A 16740-nucleotide genomic window follows, 5' to 3' on the forward strand; every position below is an offset into this window, starting at 1 on the left:
ACAAGTAACAGTTCATATACATACTCTGACATCAACTATACAGACTCTCTCTCTCTCTCTCTCTCTCTCTCTCTCTCTCTCTCTCTCTCTCTCTGTGTGTGTGTGTGTGTGTGTGTGTGTGTGTGAGAGAGAGAGAGAGAGAGAGAGAGAGAGAGAGAAGAAAAGCAGCTCAAAAGCTAGTAACCTATGTACTGTTAGGTATGTGTACACTCACCATACATTTATCAGCTATATGTGAGTGGTTGCTTTTCTTCATGGAAATTAGATTACTATAACAGCATGTAATGACTTCATGTTTGCGTGGAAATGGAACACCTGAAATAAAGTATATTACTTTGGATATCATTACTGTAAGTTGCCCTGATATTGTATCAAACATGTCTTAGTAATCCCTGTGGTAAGACGACACCTATATTTATGTTCTATTTGATCTTGAACAGGTGCAGCTCATGGTTTCCATACTGGGGAAGGCTGCGATGTTTATCAATCGGAACGAACATGGACCTCATGCTATACTACACATCAGTCTGTCACCACAACCAAGATTTCAGGCGTGAGGGGGGGGGGCAATTTTACACTCTAGCCAAACATTTACATACTGTATCTTCTTTCATAACCAACCACTAAATAGCATCAAAAGCTAACTCCAAGATAAAATCTATTGGTATCTTATTTATCCCCCAACATCACATTTCCTGACAGTTTACCTCAACAGATTGTACTAAAAGTCACATTTTGGAGAGATCTTTAATGTGGTTTATGTTAGCTTCATTGCGTGCTTATAGTTTTTGGTATTTTCGTTTCCAAACATCAGATGTGTAATGTTTTGTACCTTCAAACTGTGGTGTTTATGAGTTTGCGTGACGAAACAGTGATGTTTCCATGACGTAATAGATCTTGTGCTGTGATTGGCTTACATGAATAACTGCCATGGAAATGTACAGACTGTATTTGTCATGTTTACACTTGTGTGTCACAAAAATATGCATTTTAAGTGATATAGCATATACAACCACTCAGCTGCATTGTACATTGCTCCATTAAAATTCTGTGTATATCCTTGTCTGGATTTACACTGTTTGTGTTCTTGATTCATCTTTACATTGAATTTGGGTGCACCAAGTGCCTTCACTTTCATCCTAGCTGCATGTTCCAAATTTTACATGATAAATTGCACAGTGAGGTCATATTGTGTTGCTTTCGAATGCTTAGTAAGCTGCTGTGTTTCACAAGAAAGTAAAATTCACTAAACTCATGCATAATACGCTCATGAAGAGAAATGTGCTAATAATGCACAATACCCACAGTCAGCAAGCAAGGACACTAAAGTAACAGGACATATTTCACTCCGGGGGCACATTTCGCACACTTTTTGCTCTAATCATTCATGAAATTCTCGCTAGATGGTGGTACTTACGTTACCATACTCTCTGTCGAGATATCTGCAAACTCATTCCAGCGGTGGATAGAATAGGCAGTGGCAGAAATGAAAAAAAAGCTGTCTAAAACACTATCAAAACAGTAACACTAAACTTCAATTACAGACACATCAAAGCATAATAGAGATATACAGAGATACGGATTCAATAGTGAAGTTTCAGCAACTCTGTTCATTCCATTTTGATGTAAGAAATGGAACATAAGGATTGTGTGTGGGTTGGTTGGACACCCTTGGGCTGAAACAACAGAGTCTTTTGGTTGCCCATAAGAGCTGTACTCCAGGAAAACCACATCCCCAAACCTCTGCTACACTGAGCTAAGTGGGATTTCAAAGCACAGTCTCCAGACTAGCCACTATCTGTTCGATACACATCATGTGACATCACATATCAACAGTTCCAAAAATTTTGACCGGCATTATTTAAATCCATATGCGAAATGCTTCTGACACTTTAAATTATTTAATGTGTTATTGAGAAATTTATTATAATATATATTTGGGGGCAGCTCCATTTCAGAGCTTTTAATTACGAGCTGCACCTGATCTTGATAAAGAAGTAAATGTTTGGGAATGTAGAATGAAACAAAGAACTGACTAAAAGACTGAAGCAACTATCATTACTTACACTGATAAGCGAAAACATTATGACTATGTGATTAATAGTGTATTGATCCACCTTAGGAACTCAATACAGCTGCTATTCTGCATGACATGGATTCAACAATATCTTGGTAGTTTCGGGAGGCATTGGCACCAGATGTCAATAAACAGGTCATACAATTCCCATAAATTACAGGACAGAGATTTGTGGCCATGGAACTGGTGTCCGGTAGTGTCCCAGGTATACGAGTATTCCGTCGGGTTCGGATCAGACAAATTTCATTGGGAATACATCAACACAAGTTCTCTATCACACTCCTCAAACCACTGTAGCACGTTTCTGGCATTATGACCTAGGAAGTTATTCTTCTGAAAGATGCCTTCACAGTGATTGATGAAGTTGTGGCAACATGGGAGCATATGGGGGTCGTCTGCTGGGGAGCCCTATATATAACAATGTGCTTGTAATGGTGTGGTCCAAAGCACTTGACCCTGCACTACCATTGTACTCTGATGTCAGATTTGCTATGGATTGCTGTTCGTACTGCTTTATAAAATGGGCAAACCTCCACATCCTGCGATGGGTCATACACGTCAAACACCTTGATGCTGAAGTATTGTTTCAATGTCTTTCAGCTCCTTTCAATAAATGCTAACAACAACAGCAGCACACAAAGAGCCAACCAGTGTTGCTGTTTCCATGGTGGTCATTCCCAGACACTGGGCCTTAACAGTCTGCTCTTTATCAAAGTCGCTTATGTAAGCGGATTTCCCCATTTGTGGACGATGTCATCACTAGAATGATCCATCTCTGCTGTGCATGTATACTCTCCTTACCATGTCAGAACCCACAATATTATCGAGTGACTTTCAGTCTCGCAGTAGATATATGTCCTAATGCTTGGGATCATCACTGTATGGTATATCAGCTTTTAAACAGCATGGGTAGATCTATTAGTGTGATATACTTCTATTATGTCCTTCCTCTACATAGATTTTTTAAAGGGACATATCCTTCTTATCCCATCATTTATAGATTAAGTTTTAATACTGTTTATGAACTTCACACTTGGAAGCTCTATGCCTTTCTCCTTTAGTGTATAATTTCCAATTGCTATGGGAGAGAGATTTGAATTTATATAAGGATGTTCATCATTTGGATATGCAGCTCCTTGTGTTTACCATGTTTGCAGTTAAAATTGTTGGGACCCTACACCCAACAATTATATAAGGATGATTCAGTAACAAACTGTAATTTTTTTAATGAATCTATTATGAGAATTATTACACAATGCTCCTCAAGGTGTATGCATTTATGCCAGTATTGGACAAGCTTCTCAATTCCATGTGCAAAGAATTCTTGAGGTATGTGCATAACCAATTATGCATTGCTGCGTTGACTTCATCATCAGCGAAACCTGAGCTACTAAGAGCTTCTTTTAGTAGGTTAAAAATGCACCCAGCTTTCATCTCCCATTACAGTATGGTGAGGAAATGCCTCGTCTTCAGCCTCATACTGTTGCAAAAGTTCCCTGCACAAGTCTGTGTAACTTTCTTTCTTATCTGATATCAAATGTTTTGGAAACAGCCTTGCAAACACTTTCTTGAACATCAGTATGTCATGAATGATATCATTGGCTGATCCAACACAAATATTCATCATTGTTGCAATATCGCTTATCATAATATGCCTGTTTCCCCGTATCCACTTATCAGCTCTCGCAATGTTGTTCTCTGTGACTGCCCAGACAGAGTATCCTGGGTGTGGTGAATCTTCAACACTTGTTATACCTTGTTTAAACTTATCTGCCCACTCTTACACTTATGTTTCACTTGGACATATTTAGGTATCTAACAGACCAGCTGCTTCCAGTTGGTGATATCTAGTTTAGTTTTAGATGTGCTACCATTTTTACATTTACATTCAATATAGCAAATTTTATGCTATTCACCTACTTTTTATTGCACAGGAATTTTTTCTATACAATTTGACTTCTATTGTCTGGTCTTTATATAATAAATGAAATTTCATGTTAAAATAAAAATGGCTTCAAAATATTATTGAAACCCATATGCTCCTGTCAAAGGAAATTCTCCCCCCCCCCCCCCCCCCAAGCCTCAAAAATGAAATCAACAGAAAGTGCAAAATAGCTAAGCAGAGGTGACCACAGGACAAATATAAGGATGTAGAAGCATGTATCACTAGAGGCAAGACAGATACTGCCTACAGGAGACATTTGGAGAAAAGAGAATGTCCTATATGAATATCGAGAGCGCAGATGGAAAACCAGCCCTAAGCAAAGAAGAGGAAGCAGAAAGGTGGAAGGAGTGCATAGATGGTCTATATAAGGGCGATGTACTTGAGGGCAACATTATGGAAATGGAAGAGATCATAGATGAAGATGAAATGGGAGTAATCATAACTCCATGAATTTGACAGTGCACTGAATGACCTAAGTCGAAACAAGGGACCCGGAGTAGACAACATTCCATGGGAACTACTGAAAGCCATGACAAAACTCTTCCATCTGGTGAGCAAGATATATGAGACAGGTGAAATACCCTCAGACTTCAAGCATAATATAATAATCTCAATCCCAAAGAAAGTAGGTGCTGACATGTGAGAAAATTATATAAGTGTGAAAATTATTATATCAGTGTGAAAATTATATAAGTTTAATAAATCATGGTTGCAAAATACTAACACAAGTTCTTTACAGATGAATGGAAAAACTGGTAGAAGCCAACCTTGGGCAAGATCAGTTTGAATTCTGTAGAAATATTGGAACACGCAAGGAAAATACCAACACAAGTTCTTTACAGATGAATGGAAAAACTGGTAGAAGCCAACCTTGGGCAAGATCAGTTTGGATTCTGTAGAAATATTGGAACGCGCAAGGCAATACTAGCCGTACGACTTATCTTAGAAGATAGGTTAAGGAAAGACAAACCTACGTTTTTAGCATTTGTAGACTTAGAGAAAGCTTATAACAATGTTGACTGGAATACTCTCTTTCAAATTTTGAAGGTGGCAGGGAGCGAAAGGCTATTTACAATTTGTACAGAAACCAGATGACAGGTATAAGAGTCAAGGGCCATGAAAGTGAAGCAGTGGTTGAGAAGGGAGTGAGACAGGGTTGTAGTTTATCCCTGATGTTATTCAGTCTGTATACTGAGCAAACAGTAAAGGAAACAAAAGAAAAATTTGGAGTGGGAATTAAAATCCAAGGAGGAGAAATAAAAACTTTGAGGTTTGACAACATTGTAATTCTGTCAGAGACAACAAAGGACCTGGAAGAGCAGTTGAATGGAATGGACAGTGTCTTGAAGGAGAATATAAGATGAACATCAACAAAAGCAAAATGAGGATAATGGAATGTAGTCGAATTAAATCAGGTGATGCTGAGGGAATTAGACTAGGAAATGAGACACTTAAAGTAGTAGATGAGTTTTGCTATTTGGGGAGCAAAATAACTGATGATGGTCGAAGTACAGGCGATATAAAATGTAGACTGGCTATGGCAAGAAAAGTGTTTCTGAAGAAGAGAAATTTCTTAACATGGAGTATAGATTTAAGTGTCAAGAAGTCTTTTCTGAAAGGAGGGTGGCCACGTATGAAAGTGAGATGTGGATGATAAATAGTTCGGACAAAAAGAGAATAGAAGCTTTCCAGATGTGGTGCTACAGAAGAATGCTGAAGATTAGATGGGTGGATCACATAACTAATATGAAGATACTGAACAGAATTGGGGTGAAGAGGAATTTGTGGCACAACTTGACTAGAAGAAGGGATCGGTTGGTAGGACGCATTCTGAGGCATCACTAATTTAGTATTGGAGGAAGCAGATTCAGAAAGATGTAGGTTGAAGTAGTTACTCGGGGGTGAAGAATCTTACACAGGATAGAGAAGTATGGAGAGCAGCATCAAACTGGACTGAAGACCACCATAATAACGACAAAGAAGGAAATTAAAAATTACATATAGCACTAAAGTGGAGCTGTGGTTTGAACTCTGCAGTGCTTTGCAAGGCATGGGTCCCTCACAGATAGTGTGTTCTTCTCTCTGTCTGACCTTTGAATGGGATCAGCCCAGTCCATTGTAGGGGTGGTCTAAAGTTTAATGTGTCTTCTGAACCATACTGCAATGCAGCATTTTCATCTTATCAAATCATTATCAGAAGAGAAAAAAGTAGATGTAAGTACCTATATATCAAAATATCACAGTTAATTGATGGCAAATACTCTTCTTTAACTGGTAGCTGTACAAATTGTAACGATGAAAAAAAAAATGCAGTACCAAGAAGCAGTTTGCAACATAAAGTTGGTAGGTGCGTTTCTATGTTTCTACATCTAAAACATGATTATTCAAACTTCACACCAGCCATATAAGAGTGACACTAGTAGCGTCACTATGAGGATGCAAATCAGGTTTACTTTAAATGCATATTGTAATGGACGTGAGTACTATTTACCTTTGAGATTGCATGGGGTGAGTTGATGTTAGTAAAGTATGCCTTTAAGGTGACATAAGACACCATCATCAACACTTCACTGAGTCTGAATGAGGTTGGGTAACAAAACTACAAGAAGCAGTGTGTTCCTTCTGTGATATTTCAGAAAGAGTTGGCAGAAATGTTGCCACTGTACTTGACTGCTGGCTGCAGTGCTCACAAGAATGTAGGGTTGCAAGAAGACCAGACTCTGGATGGTCATGTGCCTCTACCAAGAGGAAGAACATTGCTCTGGAGCATCGTACTGTGTCTGCAGCAACAATTTGAGCAGCAGTTGCAACACAGTAACAGAACAAAACTGTTCCAAATCAGTTACTTCAATGACAGCTCTGAGCCAGACACTCTGTAGTGTGCATTTCACTGACACCAGACCACTGCCATTTCACTTCAGTGGTGTCGAGCGGGAGCTCGTTGGAGAGTAGGGTGGAAGTCTTTTGTGTTTTGTGATGAAAGATGGTTCTGCCTCCGAGCCAGTGATGGCTGTGTGTTAGTCAGGAGGAGGCCAGTTGAGGGCATGCAACTACCTTTCTGCATACTAGACACACTGGACCTACACTTGGTGTTATAGTCTGGGGTGCAATTTCATATGACAGCAGCAGCGCTCTTGTGGTTATCCCATGCACCCTGCCTGCAAATTTGTAAGTCAGTCCGGTGATTTGACCTGCCGTTCTGCCATTCATGAAGAGCATTTCAGGGAGTGTTTTCCAGTTGGATAACCCTCGCCCACATACCACTGTTGTAACCCAGCATGCTGTACAGAGTGTTAACATGTTGGCTTAGCCAGCTCGATCACTAGATCTGTCTTCGATCCAGCACATATGGGACATCATCACATGAAAACTCCAGCATCATCCACAAACAGCATTAATGGTACCTGTACTGACTGACCAAATGCAACAGGCATGGAACTTCAGCCCGCAAACTGACATCCAGCACCTGTACAACACGATGTATGCATGTTTGCATTCAACATTATGGTGGTTAAAATTGTTATTAATGTACCAGCATTTCGCATATGTGATGGCTTATTTCACACTTCTATTAATCTGTGATCTTGCAATGTTAATCACTTACACACGTTACCTAGACAAAGGTATTCCTGAAATTTGATTAACCTCCATTAATTATTTTTTGATGTTGAGATTTTTCTCCGTCAGTGGATAACCTTCTGTTGTGCAATATCTGTAAAGCATAATACTCATAAAAAGAATGTAAACAGAGAAAAAAATGTATTTGCACAGAGACAGGCACACTTATCTTCAGGAGATAGAGATTACTTCATCTATAATAAGATATGAATGGGCCAATAGAAAATGAGACTAGTTATAAATTACAGAAGAAAGATAAGAATTCTGACTCAAGAGAGAGAGCAAAACGATGTAAAATGGAAAGTCATGCAGTTTCCCTTTTAGTTCCTTCTTACCATTTGTCTAACTGCTTCATTTTCTTCATCATACTTTCTATAAATATTATAGTAATGACACTATCACCATGTAAAGGAAGAATTCAGCAGTGGAAATTTATCACTTAGTTCAGATTGTGAGAGCAGACAACTTATGCAGTACAACATATTAATTACCAGTTCACCACAGGATACTAACAGCATACGAACTGCCATCCAATCAGGAGCCATCTCCAAAATAGATGAACATTTGTGGCTAGTTGTGCATGTTATCTGTTGTGATTGCAGAAGATTGTAAGGTGTAAAGCCAAGCTACAATATTCAGCCTGTCATTTTTGTCCCTTTCTATTACCCAATGCTGTCTCTTTATAGTGAGTGGTAGTCTTCATGTATTCAGTTGTGTATTCCATCTAGGATTTTCAGCTGTCATTTTCTTTGAAACTTGATATTTATGACTGGTAAATGCCAGCTAAATAAATAAGTATATTTCTGTCAGTGTCATCCATGCTCTTTCTCTCACTCTCTTTTCTCTCTGGTTTTCCACTAGGTAGTTCTTATTCCATTTGCATCACAATCTCTCTTATTTCTCTGCTGTCTTTTCAGCACCATTTCCCCTCAAATATGTTTCCTAAACTTGCTTGATTTTCATTTTTTTTTTTTTTTAATGCTCTTGGTCTTATTCTCCCTTCCTTATCATGGCGAAATTCTTTTTGTTTCTTTTCTGTTTTACTGTGGAAGAGTATGATACAGGCCATGGAGTGAATACTTTATTTAGTTTAGTGTCACTATAATGCTGAATATCATTATCTGAAACAGTAAGATTACCAGATAATTTTATGTACAATTGTAGCTAATAAATATGATATTCCTGGCTTCATGTACAGCATTCCAATAAGGTGTCAGGCTTTTGCAACAAGACGTGATAGTATGTCCATAATGGTTGGTACCTGGAACATTTTACTGGATTTTAAGTGTGTTAAATTCAGTGTATGTACCAATATATGCTGTGGTAGCATTAGCGTGCTAAAACACTGCAAATGTTATTGTTTTTCTATGTCCACATTTAATAATCTCATCACAGTTGTTACTTCTGTCTTTTTTCTCCTCTTTTAACTCATGAAGTTCTGTGTTAGTTAAATATTTGCAGAACACGTCATCTTTGCTGAAATTCAGTGCTTTGAAGGTCCATCACAGTTGTCTTATCAATAAGTAGCTTTATATTTTAAATTTGTGTTCTTGGGGAAGACAAAAAGCTCCTGTACTGGACAAGCCCTCTCTCACATATTTTACTTATTTTGTTGCAATACTTTGTGCTCTTTTCACGTATATAACAAATATTTTTTCCAAATATTTGTTCTCTCAATGGACTGGAAGAAATACTTTTTCAGAAATATTCACTATTCTGTTATAATTTATTGCCCACATTAGTGATGTCAAATTTTTCCATTTCTGTTGAATGGACATTCTTACTCCCTCATGGTACTCCATAATGTTGGGTGGATTTTTAATCTGTGCCAAGAGTACATATCAGAAATACTAGTTAGCTCAAGAAGGGCCTGAGCAAGTATAATAAGGAATTGGTAGGGCATGTCAGAGAGGCTGTAGAAACCTGAATGTGCTACAATAACTTTAAGGGAGGGCAGCAGCTATAAGTTTAGTGGTGTATGGAAATGGGCTTTTGACAGTGATAGACTACAAATACACCTGTTGAATTGTTTACATTCTAATGGCCACCACTAACATTGTAGACATCAACAGAATCCCCACCACCGTGATGACAGTCAGTTGTTGTTGACAAAACCGATGTAGGTTATCTCTGAAAACTCAGATTTGTATTCTAATTTGATTCAGGAAGGACACCAAGAATATTTTATTCACTGCTTTCCAAGTTGTTAATCAACTCTCCTTGCTGACATAAAATCAAACCTCTCAGTGATTGAGCATGGATGAGACATAATGGGACATCATCTGGTCCATAATGGATTACTGACAATGTCAACTAACCAACTGCAACAACAAGTGGAAGCAGCATGGATCACCACCAAGGATGACATTCAATACCTTTACACAAAAATACAAGACCAAATTATGTCCTGAGAAGGGTACCAAAGATACCGAAATAGTTGTCTAATGCAGTTTGTCCCTGTGCACAAAATTTACAACATGTGAATGGGGCAATTCCTTTACAGATTTCATTTTTAATCAGTAAATATTGATAAGGTGTTATTTCTGCAGCTTCCTGAAAACCAAAGGATAAGTCTGAAAATTAGTCAATGTTAAAAATCTCATACTGTACTACTTGATAACAGACTTGAGATGTACTTGATGATTAGCTGATTAAAGTAGTTGTAATACAGTATGAGTGAACTGAATAACAACATGTTAAAACACAACATGAAAGTATGTTTTCACAGAAATAAATTGGTAGGAGCTCAATATACAAAGATGGCTAGATATCAACAAAAATAAAACATACATGCAAACATCCAATCCTAACAGGCAAAGAAAAACATATAAATCAACACCCAGAATCCTAAACCCCTCACCTGGTTTAGAGTCATTGATGACATCTTTGCGATCTGGTTCGATGGTGAAGACACCCTATCCACATTCCTCCAGAGCCTCAACAACTTCTCCCCCATTTGCTACACCTGGTCCTACTCAACCCAAAACCAAAAGGTAGGAAATAATAAAAACGAAATAAACGTAAAACAATGAAATCCAAAAATTATAAATAACAGTGCAGAAAGTTGAGGTAATGATGAATACTTAATTTCAAGTAGAGTGACAGTATACCATGAGGGAGAACAAAAGATAGATCATAATCTTGATACTGCAGGTTTAACATCAACTGTAAATAAATACCATTTTCTGGATGATGCTGTTGTTTACTGGTTACTGAAAGCATCAGAAGATAAATATTAATTACAAAATGATTTATACAAGAAATTTGTATGATGCGGACAGTGGCAATTGACACTGAATAATAAAAAGAGTGAGGTCCTCCACCTGAGTACTAAAAAGAATTCATTAAATTTAGATTAACAGTAAGTAATACAAAATGGCTCTGAGCACTATGGGACTCAACTGCTGAGGTCATTAGTCCCCTAGAACTTAGAACTAGTTAAACCTAACTAACCTAAGGACATCACACACACCCATGCCAGAGGCTGGATTCGAACCTGCGACCGTATAAGTAATACAGATTTAAAGGTTGTCGATTCAACTAAATACCAAAGGATTACAGTCATTAACAACTTAAATTGGAACCATCAGACAGCAGATGCTGTGGGGAAGATGAACCAAACACTGCATTTTATTGACACAACACTTAGAAGATGCAACAATGAGACTGCGAACACTACACTTGTTCATTCTCTGCTAGAGCACTGCTGCACAGTATGGGATGCTTACCAGCTAGGATTGACAGAGGAGATCAAAAAACTCCAAAGAAGGCAGCATAGTTTGTATTATCACAAAACAGAAGGGAGAGTTACACAATCTGGGCCGATAATCATTAAAAAAAAAAAGTTCTTTTCACTTGCAGCAAGATCTTTTCACAAAATTTCAGTCACAAACTATCTCCTCTGAATATGAAAATATTTTGTTGACCCACACTCCAGAACCTAAACAGACCCGAAACACAGTCATGAACCTTACCTCCATGGAAATATCAGTCCTCTCCAAAAGCCTCGGCTTTTGCCGCACTCCTGAATTAAATCATGCAGGACTTGTTAAAGACCTTCTCTCCTTCTTCCAGTCCCTACTGTGCAAAACACTTTTTCACCACCAACCCTACCCACCAGACTCAACCAAAGATCAATGCTGAACTCTGTGTGACTCAGTTCACTCCTCCATCCAACAGTGATACATCCTGCTGCCCCCAAATCACCGCCTATTAATTTTCCAGACTTTCTTAACCTCAAACCTTGCCTCATCATCATTCCTCAAATCCCTCAACATGAAAACTAACCTTAAGTCCACAGAAAGAACCGCAGTCCACCATCTAAAAACTGATCCCAAGCTTATAATCCTACTTGCTGACAAAGGTTCCACCACTGTTGTATTGAACAGCAAGGATTACCTGGCAGAAGGACTCATCCAGCTGTCAGATACATCCACCCCCAAACCTTGCCACAGTGACCCCGTCCCAGAAATCCAGCAGGATCTCCAGTCACTCCTCAAATCCTTAGGTCCATCCCAGAACCTCTCCCCAGAGTCCATTTCTCTGCTCACCCCTACCACTCCACGCACTCCTACCTTCTATATGCTTCCTAAAGTCCATAAACCCAACCACCCAGAACACCCGATTGTGACCGGTTACCGCACCCCCACTGAGAGAACCTCTGCTCTCATAGACCAACATCTTCAACCTATTACCCAGAACCTACCCTCCTATATAAAAGATACCAACCATTTCCTCCACTGACTCTCTACAGTTTCTGTCCCTTTACCACATGGTGCTCTGCTCATCACCATTGAAGCCAGCTCCCTTTACACCAACATCCCTAATGCCCATGACCTTACTAATATTGGAGTGAACACCACCTTTCCCAATGCCCAACAGATTACAAACCAACAACCTCCTTCCTAGTCACTATGACGAACTATATCCACTCCCACAATTACTTCTCCTTTGGAGGCATTACCTACAAACAAATCCGAGGTACAGCTATGGGCACCCACATGGCACCATCCTATGCCAACCTATTCATGGGCCATCTAGAGGAATCCTTCCAAAACACCCAGAATCCTAAGTCCCTCACCTGGTTTAGAGTCACTGATGACATCTTTGCGATGGTTCGATGGTGAAGACACCCTATCCACATTCCTCCAGAGCCTCAACAGCTTCTCCCCCATTTGCTACACCTGGTCCTACTCAACCCAACAAGCCACCTTCCTAGATGTTGACCTCCACCTCAAAGATGGATACATCATTACTTCTTTCCATATCAGACCTACTAACCACCAGCACTACCTCCATTTCGACAGCTGCCACCCTTTCCGTACCAAGAAGCCCTTCCCTTACAGCCTAGCCACCCATCGTCATCACATATGCAGTGAGGAGTAGTCCCTCTCAAAATATATCAAGGCTCTCCCGGAAGCCTTCACAGACTGTAATTATCTTCCCAACCCTGTAGATAACAAATCTCCTGTGCCTTACCGTATTTACTCGAATCTAAGCCGCACTTTTTTTCCGGTTTTTGTAATCCAAAAAGCCGCCTGCGGCTTAGAATCGAGTGCAAAGCAAGTGGAAGCTCTGAAAAATGTTGGTAGGTGCCGCCACAACTAACTTCTGCCGTCGAATGTATGTAGCGCTACACAGACATGCTCTGTAGGCACAAAGATAAATACTGGTGCCAAAACCTCCGCGTCAGTAAATAAATTAAAAAAAAAAAGGGTGGAAGACGAGCTTTTTTTTCCGCCCCGAGTTTCAACCACTGCATTTTCATACATTATCCAACGAAGTAATTACAAATTCTGTATTGTTCATCTTTGAATGTAGCAGAATTTCAATGTACTACGAAAATCCGACATGCAAGACTGTTTGGGATGTTTGTCAATATGGCCAACTCTACTTTCTGAATTTTTTCCTACCTGTGAGAAGAGATGGTTGCTAATAGGAACCTGTTGAAATGTGAATCACATGCAGTATTCTCTTCACCATAAGAATAATACGAATATCAACATTTTGTCATCTATTCTTTCGTGTTTGCTGCTATCTCGTTTAAATCCTGCCTGCCTAATAAACTACGAAACTAGAGTGAGACAACAGCAAACGCGGAAGAATATACGTATCGTGTCATGTTTATATTCGTATTATTCTTATGCCTAATAGTGATACAGTCAGAAATGAAGCACGGCAACTGACTAGATTTTTAATTCTAAGATGACTCTAATTTCTGTGCAGAATTTGATGTACTAAAGAAGCGGCCGCAAAGATTTTCAAACGGAGAAACATTTTCGCCTAACTCTCGTTCAGAACATGTTCTATCATACGCAGTCTATTATTTGGTTCTTGTTGATCATTATCAAAGAAAGCAGCAGTGTAAGTAACAACAAATAGCAGTCTCTTGCCATTGTTTCGCTAATGAGATGATTACTCTCTCTTTTTTTTTTTTTTTTTTAATTGTAAGCGGCGGTAGCGCGCACAAAAGCGAGCCATGCCGCGAGCGGCGACAGGCCATAAACATGCACTATCAGAATGCGACAAACAATGCGTGACACAGTACAGTAATGCATTTTCAGCTTAGAGTGACGCAAACACCTATAATAAAGAAAACAGCACTTATCAGAGCAAAGCAAAATAAGCAATCGATTCAAACCAGACGAAGCACGTGAAAAAGGAAGGGTACCCGTATAAATACGGACGGAGCACCTGACGCATAGCAATGGCTACCTGGTAAAGCTTAACTGCTAAGCTTACGACTCGAACCAAACTACTGTAGCTGTATTGTCATTCATTCGACCTAAATTGTGTCTCATTTTACAATGGACCAACTTTGTTTCGATTTGGAGGTGCGGCCTAAGACTTTACTCTCCCCTTGAATTTCGAGTCTCAAATTTCCGGTGCGGCTTAGATTCGGGAATTTTTTTTTCCTTTATTTCGAGTCTCATTTTTCAAGTGTGGCTTAGATTCGAGTGTGGCTTAGATTCGAGTAAATAAGGTATTTTTTCAGTCTCTCACCAACTCTCAAAGTCTCACTGTCTGGCCACAGAGGAGCATTCCTCTCATAACTCAGCACCACCCAGGACTGGGGCAACTGAATTACATTCTCCACCAGGGATTCGACTACCTCTCATCATCGCCTTAAATGAGAAATGTCCAGCTCACTATCTTTACCATGCCTCCCACAGTAGTTTTCTGCCGTCCACCGAACTTACACTATATACTCATCCATCCTTATACAACTCCTGCTCCCAACCCCTTACCTCATGGCTCATACCCCTGTATTAGACCTAGATGCAAGACCTGTCCCATACATCCTCCCACCACCACCTACTAAGGTCCAGTCATTAACATCACCTACCCCATCAAAGGCAGGGCTAGCTGTGAAACTAGTCAGATGATCTACAGGCTAAGCTGCAATCACTATGCTGCATTCTATGTGGGCATGACAGCTAACAAACTGTCTGTCTGCATGAATGGCCACTGACAAACTGTGGTCAAGAAACAAGTGGACCACACTGTTGCTGAGCACGCTGCCAAGCATGACATTCTTCATTTCAATGACTGTTTCACAGCCTTTGCCATATGGATCCTTCCCACCAACACCAGCTTTCCTGAACTGTGCAGGTAGGAACTTTCCCTGCAATATATCCTATGTTCTCATAAGCCTCAACCTTCTTTAGTTGTTGTCCTCATCCATCCAGCCCCTTCCCTGCTCCCATTCCAGTGTCCAGTTACCCTGCTATCCCTTACCCTCCCCACCCCAGCCTCCTCCTTACTCCCACCCAGTCATCACTCTCATCATGCACTAGTGCTGCTGCTCGCAGTGTGGCTTCAGTTGCCTGAGATTGCAGTTGTGTATGTGTGTGTCTCGTCTGTTTTTGATGAAGGCCTTACTGGCCGAAAGCTTTATTTGTGACAGTCTTTCTGTTGTGCCTATCAGCGATCAGCATCTCCACTACATGGTGAGTGGCAACTTCCCTTTTCATAATGTTGTTACCTTTGTTTACAAGTCATTCATCAACCCTTTCCACCCCATACTTTGTTGTATAGTAGAATTTTATGGTTTCAGGTTTCTTCTTTCTTTATAGTTACTTCAGCATGCAGTGTACTCAGAAGAAAAACATTTTTATGCTTCTTTCCTTGGTATACTGTGGATCCTACTTCAGCATTTGGCTTCCTTACCTCATCAGCAATTTCACAATGGATGTTGTTCATTGTACAAACAATTAAAATGTTCTTCTCTTTGAACTTCATAGCAAGCTGAAAAGATATGAGGAAGTTGGATGTTGTCACATTTCTTCCTTGATTCAGAAATGGCTCCACAAGATGCAGACGATGTTGAATTTGTTTGCTGGCAGGCTTTCAGCTCGGGTTTATTTTTCATCAAATCGGAGAATGGCGAGAAGTCCTGATGTCTGTCATCCACAGACAAACCTTTTGCACAAATGATAGGTGTCAATTTTTTCCAGTTTTCAAGTGACATGGTCCAATCATTATTTTCTAGTATCTTTTTAAGGAGACATAGCATTGCTTTGTCAAAGACAAGATGAAAAGCACTGACAACAAGAGCTATGTACTCATTGGCAAGTGTAAGTAGTGAGACCTCCTCTCTACTTTAGAGTGAATGTTCCAGCCAACCCTTCCAGAAGATGAAAAAGATCAGTATCTGAATCCTCCTGCACTAATTTTTCCTCACTGACGTTGTCATCATCTTCACTTGTCTCTGGTTCAAAATTTTTATCTTCATTAGTGAAGTCTATTTCCGATTCAGCATCAGAACTCTCTAAGAGATGTAACATTTTTTCATCAGAAAGTCCACAGTTACGAGACATGTTTTATAATGTCTTTCATGGACAAAGAATATTTCAAGAATGGCACAATGTAATCTGTGGCTGGCTGTAATGTCTGTGTGCCAAGATGGAATAGTGAGCAGTGACAACTCTGCATGATTGCTGATTATTGCTTCTTCATTGTTGGATTATCTAGATATATTGAGAAGATAAATTACAACAGTGTCAAATTGACCCTGTCCACCATTCTAGTGTTACAGAGAGCAGAGAATGAAAGAATAAGCTTTATGAAACTAAAAAAATAACTTTATTGTGAAATGAAA

The sequence above is a fragment of the Schistocerca cancellata genome, chromosome 3 (assembly GCF_023864275.1).
Source record: "Schistocerca cancellata isolate TAMUIC-IGC-003103 chromosome 3, iqSchCanc2.1, whole genome shotgun sequence".
NCBI lineage: Eukaryota > Metazoa > Arthropoda > Insecta > Orthoptera > Acrididae > Schistocerca > Schistocerca cancellata.